The sequence below is a fragment of the Rhinolophus sinicus genome, linkage group LG10 (assembly GCF_036562045.2).
Source record: "Rhinolophus sinicus isolate RSC01 linkage group LG10, ASM3656204v1, whole genome shotgun sequence".
Lineage (NCBI taxonomy): Eukaryota > Metazoa > Chordata > Mammalia > Chiroptera > Rhinolophidae > Rhinolophus > Rhinolophus sinicus.
Genome location: NC_133759.1, coordinates 42,301,746 through 42,313,816, shown reverse-complemented (window position 1 = coordinate 42,313,816; position 12,071 = coordinate 42,301,746).

Below are 12,071 nucleotides of genomic sequence, written 5' to 3'. Positions count from 1 at the left end.
CTTTCATTATTCCTCAAGACTGATGCAAACACAGAGGCACAGAAAGGCTAAGTAACTTGCCCCAGGTCACACAGCTCACATAGGAGAGGAGCAGGATTCAGACCCAGGCCCGATGGCTCTTTAGCCCACATGCTTGGCCATCATTTTATTGCTTCTCAGTGTGGATGTGTAGATGTGAAAATGTACATGTGGCTAGTACTTTGTAGCAATTTTTAAAAAGATAATGAATATTAAGAGAGTGGTTAACAGAGTTGAAAGGGCAGGGGGCTGAGGAGTCCGGTAGACTTTTGTTCGAGCCTCATTGTGGATGCTTTCTAGGTGCATGCCTGCAGGCAAGTCACTTGGCCTCTCTGTGTCTCCATTGTCCCATCTATGAAAGGGAAACCCTGTCCCTTCCCAGGGCTGCAATAGAGTAAGAGTGGTGCAAGGCCAGTCCCTAGGACGGGCTGCAAAATGGGGGTGGAAAGGGGTGGGGCACCGTGAAAGGGACCTATCCCCTGTGGGTCCTGGACTCCTGCCCCCGGAAGGGAGTCCTGCTCCCTCCTCCTCTCCCTGCCCCTCACAGCAGCTGAGGCCACAGAGCAGCCAGAGGCAGACACCCGAACCCCAAAACCACCATGTAATGGGGAGTGATGAAGCATGAGTTCCTTCCCCGAGGCATCAGATCCCCAAAGAGGCAGAATGGGCTGTGCTAAAGGAGCAGGAAGGGCTTCTTGGCTGAGGGCAGCAGGGAATGGAGAAAGTGAGTGAGAACACCCACCATGTGAGGCCATCTTGGTCTTGTCACTTCTCAGACATGCTGGCTGCCCAAGACCCCATTACCTGGAGCCTGGACCACCATGATGATTCCCCCGTCCCCCTTACCCAGCCCTACTCCTTTAAATCCAGCCTCTACCCTGCAGACCTGATCTGGTCTCGTCACTGTTGACTAAAACCTCTCATGGCTCCTGCTGCCCTCCACATGATGTCCAAACTCTGTCATGACTCTGACGCCCTTATCCACCTGTTCTGGGGCTGTTGTCCCTCTTTCATCCTTTCTGGCCACTGCCCTCCCCCACTTCAGCCACTAAGCTCTGGGCATGCTGAACATGTCTTTGTGCCATGTTCTCTCACCTCAGCATTTGACCATGCAGTTCCCTCTTCAAGAAGCTCCCTTCCTGCTCCCCTGCCCCCACAAAAACTGCTACCCTTTACATACTGCTTCCTTGAAGAAACCCTCCCAACACTCCCCTAACTCCACGTTGAGTTAGCTGCGCCTGTTGAGGGTTTCCACAGCCTCCCAAACTGCTCTCTGAGCATTTGTACTATATTTTAATTACTTAAAAGTGTGTTTCTTCCATTGGACTTAGGAAACTCCTTGAGGATAGGAACCATGTTGGAGTTGCCTATTACTGAATTTGTGGAGCCTGAGACAGAGAAGGTGCAAACAGCCTGCTGGATGGGTGGGTAGATGGGTGGGTAAGTGGGTGAATGAGCAGATGGATGGGTGGATGGATCAGTGAATGAACAGGCAAGTAGGTGAGTAGAGAGGGAATAATATATTGGTGGATGAATAGGAGGAGAGATAAATAGATAAATAATGGATGAGTAAGCGGATGTTTGGATAGATGGATGATTGGAAGGCTGGTCGACACATAGACAGACGGATGGATGCTGGTCCTTCCTCTAGTATTAGAGGGAGAAAAGCTCCAGTCTTGGATTTCAAGGTTTGGAAGGCCACTGCTCCTGCCCCTGGCCCTCATCTTTAATACAACAGTAACACATTTTTAAATCAGACTTTTTAAGAAATTGAGATGAAATCCATGTAACATAAAATTAACCATTTTAAAGTGAACAGTTTGGTGGTCTATAGTACATTTACACTGTTGTACAACTACCACCTCTATTTAGCTCCAAACCATTTCATCCCCCCCAGATAAATCTCCATTAAGCAGGTTCTCCCCATCCTCTCCTCCCCAGCTCTGGCAGCCACTAACCTACTTTCTGTGTCTATGGATGTACCTTTCTGGACATTTCATATAAATGGAATCATATAATATGTGATCTTTTGTGTCTGGCTTCTTGAGTCGGACTTCTTGTAAACCAGAAAAACTATTTTCTGAGGTCAGGGAGGAATCTGTGGAAATATGATAACCCCTGCTTGGCTGTTCCTGCTTGGAAAACAGAAGAGCTTGTGGAAGCATCTAGGGCTGAGAAACAGGCCAGAGAAGGACCTCAGAGGTGCAATCTGTAAAATGGGCACAGGGACAGGCTGACCTCTCGGGGTTTGCCAAGCACCTGACTTAAGAGTCTGGCAGGTAGTGAGAACTTATTTATTAAGTAAGAACCGGAGTGACCTTTAGTGACTGACATGAGGAGGAATAAAGATGCCCCTCACCTCCTGGCTCTCTACTGGTTACAGAGGGAAACTCTCTCCACCCTGTCAGTAAATACCAGTAAATGCCAACACACATGGAATGCTTGCTGTGTGCCAGAAGCTTCAGCTTTTCACTTACTCTTCCCCCACAACCCTGCAGAAAGTCTATCAGGAGACCCATTTTACAGATGCTGGAGTGTAGGCTCATAGAGGTGAAGACACTCACCCAATGACACAACACAGAAAAGTGGCCCAGCTGGGTTTGAGCCCACGTGTGGTCCAGCGCCAACCCCTTGCTTTTTCTCCTGCAACATGCTGCCCCTCCCTCTCCTGTGCCCTTCCACCTTCTTGTTGGGGCCTTGCTATCCGTACAGGATTCAAACCCTGAAGGACTGAGGCTCCTGTATCCCACCCCCTGGACCTTTCTTCTTAATCACTTCCTGCTGCCCCTGGAGCCCCAGACAGGCTCCCCCTTCCCCCAGCATCTCAATCGGCTCCCTGTGGCAGGCCCGCAAGGCCCCTCCATGGCATGAGGCTGCCACCTGGTGTCTATGAGGGATATAGCAGCCACTGCAGGATTCCCTGCTCAGGATGGGAGCATGGCCTCACCGCACAGCTCTGAGTCGAGTGTGCAGAGGACTAGGCCCATTTTGGGGGTGTTCTTCCTCTGTGACTGGCCCTGTGTTAAGTGATTTACCTGCATTGATCTCCCTCAATTCTCACTTTAGTGCTACAAGAACTCCCTATGCATGTAGTAGGGTCTCAAGAAATACATGTGACAAAAAGATAAACACTGTAGGACTCCACTTATATGAGGTCCCTAGAGTATGAGATCATAGAGACAGAGAGTTGGATGGTGGTTTCCAGGGCCTGGAGAAAGGGGGCATGGGAAATTAGTGTTTAATGGAGACAGTTTCAGTTCAGGACGATGAAAAGAGCGCTGGAGATGGGTGGTGGTGATGGCTGCACAACAATGTGAATGTACTTAATGCATTAGAACTGCACACTTAAAAATGGTAAAAACGGTAAATTTTATGTTATGTATATTTTACCACAATGAAAGGGGAAATGTGTGTGAGTGAATCAACGAAGAGATGAGCAAATGAATAAATACATAAGTGAATAAATACATGTACAATCATGATAATAATAGTTACTGAGTACTTAGTTTGTGTCAGTCATTGTGCAAAGTGTGTGAACTCATAAACATTTTTATTAAGCCCTACAATGTGCCCAGAACTGCTGGAGGCTCTGGGGATACAGCATGAGCAACATCCCTACTGTGACTGAGCTGACATTGGGGGAAAGGCAGTAAGCAAGGAATAGTAAGATGTCAGGTAGTGATATGTGCTATTAATAAAAATATAAGGCGAAGTAAAAGGGTAAAGAATGGCTTGGAGGAAGGTGGGGGAGCTCTTTCAGATGGGCATAATCTGGGAAGGCCTCTCTGAGGAGGTGATATTTGATCACCTCCACATGCCTGAAGTAGATGCTTTGATTATCCCCATTTTACAGATGAGACATCTGAGGCTGAGGGGTTGCTCAGGGTTGTACAGCTAGGAAGTGGTCCAGCCAGGAATTAAATCCAGGTCTGTTGGATCCAAGCCCTGGAGCTCTTAAGCAGGCTGTGAAGAATGGGGGGATGACGGAGTGTCTCAGCTCACACCCTGTAGGCACACACTTCAACTCTTTGAGGGCCTCAAGGCTGAGTCCCAGATTATGAGCCTGACTGGTTCCTCCCAGCCACCAGCCAGTGCCAAGAGACGCAGAAGGACTCGTGTGTCCAGTAGGTGGTGCTGCTAGCTGCCCCAGCAGGGCCAGCCCAGAGCCCTAGCTCCTCACAGATTAATCTATGCCACGCCAAAAAGACGGACCTGGGTAGCAGTACCCACCTGAAGTGCAATCAGCCTGCCGGGCACTTCAGAAAAAGATGAAAAGCCACCCGCAGTATTGCTGTCATTCTGCCTGTGAGAGACAGGCCAGCTTTGGAACCCCAGCCTTGTCAATCACTTGCTACTGCGTGATCTTGGGCCAGATGTTGAGTCTCTGCTTCCTCCTCTGAAGTCAGGGCTAACAACCCCTTGCTCACAGGTTGTGGGGAAGGTTCAAAGAGTTCAGGTATTCACTCATTCAAATGAATTTTCGGAGAACCTCCAATGCTCCAGGCCCTGGGGATTCAGCAGGAATCAAAGTTGACAAAAGTCCCTACCCTTCGGGGAGACACCCTTCCAGTGGGGAGACAGAGGGTAAACAAGAGAAATAAGATACGTATTCAATCAGGCAAAGATGATCGGGAAAAAATAAAGCAGAGAAGGCAGTTAAGAAGTCTGTCATCAGAGGGTTAAACATTTAGATAAAGTTAGGTGCCAAAGAGCACCTCACTGAAAAAGTGATGTTTGAGCACAGGAGGTGAGATGGCAAACCATAAGGAAAAAAGGAACAGCATCCTAGGTGGAAGGAATGACGAGTGCAAAGGCCCTGAGGTGGTCGTGTGCTTGGCATGCTGAAGGACTAGCACGGAGGCTGGAAGGATGGGGGTGGGGGGGGTAAGCTAGGAGGAGAGCAGTAGAAGAGGAGGTCAAAGCAGGGCACCGGCCGATGCAGGGCTTTCCAGGTCGCCGTGGAAGGAGTGGAGCTTTCACTCTGAATGCGATGGGAAGCCAAAAGGCTTCTCAACAATGAAGTGCTGTGACTTTTAGATTGTAACAGAGTCCTTCTAGCTAGTCCATAAGAAAAGAGCCTGGCACATACTAGATGCTCAATAATAGTGGAGTTTTGTACCAGTCATGATAGCCTAAGTTATGCTGGGTAACAAATAACCCCACATCTCAGTGACATAAAGCAGCAAAGAGTTCTTTCTGGCTCACATTACGTGTCGAACAAAGGATTGGTCCAGGTGAGTGGGGGGCCTTTCGCTTAGAGATCCAGCTGATTGAGGTTTCACCAATTTATGATGCTGATGCTTTGACATAAAAGTCCAGGGTTCATCAGGCCAGGGGAAGGGAGGGGTGAAAAGTTGAGCAGCAGCAGTAGCAACTAGATGCTTCTGACTAGAAATGCCATATGCGTACATCACTGCCTCTCACAGAATTAATCACAGGCCCATGCCCAGCTGCAAAGGCGTATTAGTCAGGGTTCTCCAGGGAAAGAGAACTAATAGGAGATATGTAGGTATCTATATCTATCTATCTAAATCTATGTCCAGATATATAAAGAGATTAATTACAGGAATTGCCTTGTGCTTTTATGGAGGCTGAGAAGCCCCACAATCTGCTGCCTGCAAGCTGGCGATCCAGGACAGCTGGTGCTGTAACTCTCATCTGAGTCCGAAGGCCTGAGAACCAGAAGATGGTGTTAGTCCCAGACCGGGAGCAGGAGAAGAACAATGTCCCAGCTCAAGCAGTCAGGCCGAGAGAGGGAGAATTCTCCCGTCGTCCACCTTTTTGTTCTATTCAAACCTTTAACAGAGTAGGTGATGCCCACCTACATTGGGACGGGCCATCTTCTTCATTCAGCTGCTACTCTCTCCCAGAAACATCCTCACAGACACAGCCAGAAAGAACGTTTAGCCAGCTGTCTGGGCACCTCATGGACCAGCCAACTTGATGCGTAAAGTTCGCCATCACAGAGTGGGAGGGGAAGTGTGAGCCTCCAGGTACTCAGAACGGGAGAAGCTGGATTAACAGCGAGTGCCACACTGCTGTTATTATGATTTCCACAATGAGCCTCTATTGCTGCCTTAATTTTTTTTAATTATAAAGTTATAAAACTGCCCCTCCCATTTGGAGGGTTGGGTGATTACCTCCACAACTAGGGCAAAAGGCTGTGCTGAAGGTGGAGACCCTTAAGAAGAGGTAAATCACGGGTCTCTATTTTGGTAAACAGCTTCTCCATCCACCCAGCTTCCCCTATCAGGAGCCCAGGCCTCACTGTGACCTCTTCGCAATGGCCCCTCCCATGTCCAGTCATCACTTCCTATTTCTTTGACCTCCTAAAACCCTTCTCAAGTGTATCCTTATCGCTCAACCCCAAACACAGACGGCTGCGTGACTCCAGTTACCACTATCTCTCACCACGTACTGGCCACAGTCTCTCTCTGGTCTCCCTGCCCCAGTCTCGCTGGTGAGTTCTCGCTAAGCGGCCACTCTGCTCACGTCACTTGCCTCCCTTCTCTCCAGTGGCTCCAGACGGTATCATAATACAACCTAAGCACTTTCCCTGGCTTTCAAGGCCCTTTGGAATCCTCTCTTCTCTTACCCTGCAGCCTCCCCTCACACCATTTCCAGCCACACATTCCATGCTCCAGGCCCCCTGTTGAGCTGGCTATTCGCTCTGCTTTTCCTTGTTTCTGTGCTTTTGCACATGCTGTTCCCTCTCTCTGCGATCCCTTTCCTCTTCCTTCAGTGGAAAAACTCATGGTTCAAGACCTGGCTCACATGTCACCAGCAGTGTGAAGCCTCCCCAATGTCACCAGTGATTGAGCTCTGCTGGTGCCCCCAGCACATCCCCGCTCTAGCACCAGCTTGCAGTATTGGCATTTGTTTCCATGGCCCCTGTCCCCAACTGGGAAATACATTGCACATTGAAATCCAATGCCCACACTCAAACACACAGTGAATGAAAATGTTTCCCAAACACTCCTTTCCCATCCTACCTGCTATGCACACTAATATTTTCTATCATAGCCTATTCTGTTTCACTTTCGAAAACATGCTAGTCGATCCATTAAATTCGTTTTGCTACAGTCTGAAAAACACTGCCCTTGAACCTCCTACAGGGCTGCAGGGATTGTGTCCTTAATTATCTTCCATCTCCCAGAGCTCAAGATATTAATAAATGTGCATTTAAATAAATAAACAAATAAATGAGGCAATGGTTATTTAACTGTGAGTGGGTGAATGAATAATTGAATGAGTGAGCAAATAAACTGATGAGTGATTAAGTGAATGAATGAATGGATGGATGAAGGCAGTGGCTGGTTATGTTGTGGGGACCAGTAGCATAGGCCAGTGGGTTGCCCCAGGCCCTGTACTTCGGGTGTAGGGTTTCTCTGGGTGTGGTTCCTGGGGAGCATATTAAAAATGCAGGTGCCTGGTACCCACCTCAGACCTACTGAATCAGACTTTCTGGGGTGAGGCACAGGAGTCTGCATTTTCGGAAGCTGCCCAGGTGATTTTTGAGGTGGATTAATGTTTGAAGATACTGTTCCAGCACCAAACGAAGCTGCTGTTGGAGGGGGCATGGCGAAAGGTGCAGAGCAGAAGCAACAAAGACAGATAACAGCCTCCCGGAATCTTTCCCTGACCCACTTAGGAAGGGAAGGGATTTCTGGGGAGCCTGCTTCTCCATCATGACGCCTCCCCTACTCTGGGCCTAGTGTGGGGGCGACAGAACCCCATCCCGCACTGCTGACATTTGAGCAGGAGACAGTGGTTGCCATGGCAGCACATTAAGAGATGCAGAGCCACCTCCAGTTTCAGCATCTGGAGAGGGTCAAGCCTTTAGAACATGGAGTGGGAAGGGAAATCACTCCCCCGGAATCTTTGTAACTAACAAAGCCCCTTTACAAGCATTACCTCCCAGGGTACTCACAGGGAAACTAGGAAGTGGTACCCCCATTTTACAGATCAGAACATGGGCTGGAATCATTTGCCAAGCCCGTCCATGGCAGAGCTGGTATCTGAATCCAGCCTTCCTAATTTCAAAGCCTGTGTTCATGTCTCTCTAATAGTTGCCTGTCTTGGGAAAGTGACAAGCAAGGACACAGACTCTAGAATCTCACTGACATTGGGGTTTGGGGGTCACATGTGTTGACTTGGCACTATCCTCGGCCCACTACACTTGGCACCCATCTAGGAAAGTTCACACTTGCAGACACCTATACCTGAACACACTTATATTATATATAGATACACATACACCTGCAAACACATGAGCAGGCACACACGTATATACATAAAAGCAGACATGGAATTGATTACTTTAGTGGTCCTGAGTCATCATTTCTCCATGAATCAATCCACTTCTTTTGATATGAGACTTTGCTGTTCCTCACTAAGAGGAACCTGAATCTGGCTTTGGCCACGGGACTTGCTCTGGCCAAGAGAATGTGAGCAGACACGATGCAAGTAGAGCCTTGAAGAAGTGCTCGTGTGGTTCTGCTCCTCTCTCTTGATTCTTGCCTTTACTGTGAAAACACACTTAGGATGTTGGAGCACAAGGCATGTGGTGTAGAACCAGATCACCCCATTTGTCCCCGCTGAAGCCATGCGACCTCAGGCAACCCATAGTGAACCCTCACAGTGGGAGACCAGCTAAAATCAGAGGAACTGCCTGGGAGAGCCCAGTTCAGTCATGAGCCAAATAAATATTTATGATTGTATTCCACTGAGGTTTTGTGCTTGTTTGTTATACAGCATTACTGTACCAATAGATGACGGATGTGCATATACACCAAAGGGGAATTTATCGTGATGCAATGGCCTTTTAAAGGACCTGGGAGGGGATCTTCACAAGGTGGTCACCTGATCATATGGTTTTGTAAAATCTGCAAAAGTAACATTCTTTTCTAATTATGCAAAAGTTTGAGAGATAACTCACCTACCATAAGACTCACTTAAAGTGTACAATTCAGTGTTTTGTTTTGTTTTTAAGCATATTTAGAGTTCTACAACCATGACTACTATCTTATTCCAGAACTTTTCATCACCCCAAAAAGAAACCCCATAGCCATTACCTGTCACTCCCTATTCTACTCCCTCCAGCCTCTGGGAACTATTAATTGATTTTCTTTCTCTATGGATTTGCCTATTCTGGACATTTTGTATGAATGGAATCCTACAATATGTGGCTTTTTGTGTGTCTGGTTCCTTTCACTCAGTATAATGTTTCAAAGTTCATCCATGTATCAGTACTTCATTCTTTTTATGACCGAATGATATTGTGTGGATTTTCCACATTTTTTTTTTATCCATTCATCAGTTGGTGGACATTTGGGAAAAATAACACATTCTAACCACAACTGGTTAAGACTGCTAGCTCTGACTTCCCCTCAGTCACACTTACCCTAATGACACGTAGCGTTTGGGGGAAATTGAGTTCGGATACATCTAGTTTGGGAACAGTGAGGTATATGTGTGTGTTTCATTGTCTCTCCCATCAACAGTTTATTATTTCCCATCCTGGCATAGCAGTGACTTCCAGGAATAGTGCTACTGCCCGGTGACAACTCTCCCTGTGTCATGACACGAAGGAGTGAGACCTGAGTTTGTGCTGAAATATCTGTGTGTTCTCTGGTTCCAGTACACCAGAGATATGTACGTGATAGAAGATAAACAAGGGTGGAAATGTACAGAGCCTGAAATTAGTTTTGGTTATAGAAACAGTAAATTCTTTTCATCATTGGATATGTCATAATATAATTGGTTTCAGTTCTCATGGACACCTAGTTAAAACTTTTTTTATTTTTCCTTTGGGGCATATGCTTGAGAAGCAGTATATGTCCAATAATGCAACATATACCATTTCAACTACATCAAGTATATTTTTCTTCTTTTATGATAGGAAACATTCAAAATAGAGTGGCTTAGAATTCCTGTGTCTGTAGGGCCCAGACCCAAAGCTGTGCTAAACGGCAGGTATGTGCTTGAAAGCACATGTTTTATGCATCCTAACTCATAATAAAACCAAATTTCAATCATCCATGCCAGATGAAAGACTGGTTTATCTTTTTTTTCTCTAAATAGGAAATATTATTAAAAATCATGCACATGTGAAGGGATTATCAAAGAATATAGTGCCAAAAAAAAGTAGGAAATGCATTTAAGATGCTATCAGGGACCTCATGAATATAGTATATGTGATTTTTCTAGCTTTTGAGATGTATCTGGTATTTGTCCGTTTTTTAAAAATTTGTAACATTGTGGTTTTTTAAAATTCTAAATACATAGTCACATGTGTACCTAAACTTGTATTGATCATTTTGAAATCTTTGTCTTAAGGAGGGTCCCCCAAATTGTATAAACTTTAACCTCCCTAAAAAACAGGGATCCATCCCTGACACCCACCAGTACATAGGACCCTGTGTATGTGCACGTGTGCACACATCTGCGTATCCACATGCCTGTATGTACCCGGAGCAGGTGCTCTCCAAGGGCGGGGGCGGGGGGAAGGAAGCACAGCTCTGTCCTTAGGAGGCAAGTGACCCCTAAGTTACACATCTGATCCCACCCTTCAGGAACCCCAGGACGGAGACACTTCCCAGCACTGGCTCATCTTTGACAAATAGCATAATTGCTTTTTTTTTTTTTTTAAGATTTTATTGGTGAAGGGGACCAGGACTTTTATTGGGGAACAGTGTGTATGTCCAGGACTTTTTTCCAAGTCAAGTGGTTGTCCTTTCAATCTTAGTTGTGGAGGGTGCAGCTCAGCTCCAAGTCCAGTTGCCGTGGCTAGTTGCAGGGGGCGCAGCCCAGATGGCTCAGTTGGTTGGAGCGCATCCTCTCAACCACAAGGTTGCTGGTTCAACTGCCGTAAGGGATGGTGGGCAGCATAATTGCTTTTGCTTACAGTGTGGCTCTGCCTGCTTTGGCAGTCAGCTAATTGGCACAGCTCTACCAAGTCACTCAGGCAGCGTCACACTTAATTCAGCCTCTCAACACCAACCTAGGGGAAGAATTAAGACCTAGGGGCTAAGGAACCTCAGGGAGAGGCGGGGCTGGCGTGCCTGCCAGACAAGCTTGCAGCGCGCCTCTGTTTCACACCCTGCAGCCTGGAACACCTTTCTCCTTCCCTGTCCTTCGTTCAGGCACTCATTCTATATTTCCTGAGTGCCAACATTGTGCTAAGCACAGAGGGTACAGCTCATAGTCTAGCAGTGGAGACAGAATTGACACTAGCACAGTCATTGGCACACGGAAAACTGCCCAAAACATTGCTAATGCACAAATGAATGATCAGTTGAACAAAAGAGTATTTGGAGATGAGGCCTGGTCCCACCAGCAGCAAACAGGCACATTTGCTAAGGCTAAGCTTGCCAGGATAGAGGCCTCAGGATGAGCAACTACACGTCTTCACAAAGCCAGGTCCCACTGGGAGCAGGACTGCTATTGCCACAATGAGACATTAACAAACGATCTAAAACTGCGCAGAGGATCTGACATACAGACGGCCAACAGGTCAACAGGTACAAGGAAAAGGTGCATCACTAATCATCAGGACAGTGCAAAACAAAAATACAATGAGATATCATTTCATACCTGTTAGAACGACTATTATCAAAAAGACAAGAAACATAAAGTGTTGGCGAGGATGTGAGAAAAGGGAACCCACGTGCCCTGTTGGTGGGAATGTAAATTTATGCAGCCATTGTGGAAAACAGTATGAAGTTTCCTCAAAAAATTAAAAACAGAACTAACATACGATCCAGTAATCCCACTTCTGGGTATTTATCCTAAGGAAATGAAAACACAAACTTAAAAATATATACGCACCACTATGTTCATTGCATCATTATTTACAATAGTCAAGATATGAAAGCAACCTAAGTGCCCACCAGCAGAGGAATGGATAAAGAGGATGTGGTATATATTTTTAATCTGACAGTTAAATTCGTGAACTCATCCTGTAAAAAGTGCTACATACCTCACTGCTGAATATCACTATGGTCACCTTCAAAGTACTCCCCTTGGGAAGCTATGCACCGACGCCAGCACCT